This window comes from Meleagris gallopavo, chromosome 1 (genome assembly GCF_000146605.3).
Source record: "Meleagris gallopavo isolate NT-WF06-2002-E0010 breed Aviagen turkey brand Nicholas breeding stock chromosome 1, Turkey_5.1, whole genome shotgun sequence".
NCBI lineage: Eukaryota > Metazoa > Chordata > Aves > Galliformes > Phasianidae > Meleagris > Meleagris gallopavo.
This window is the reverse complement of record NC_015011.2, coordinates 75,610,753-75,610,984: the sequence shown is the minus strand read 5'-3', so window position 1 is coordinate 75,610,984 and position 232 is coordinate 75,610,753.

Below are 232 nucleotides of genomic sequence, written 5' to 3'. Positions count from 1 at the left end.
TGAGGCAAGGGAGGAAAGGCCGGCCCCGTCGCGCCGACGTAGCTCTCGTTCAGAGCGAGTCTTCTCAGCGGGGTGGTAGGTTGTGTGTCGTGTCTGCAGGAATTTGTGACTGAGGAATTTGGTGTATAGCATATAGCTGTACTTTGTGCTCGTGTTGATCGGCTTGAACAGACTTGGTTGGCTGAATTCCCTTTATTTTTCCCAGAAGACCTCTCCCACTCATTCTCAGGCA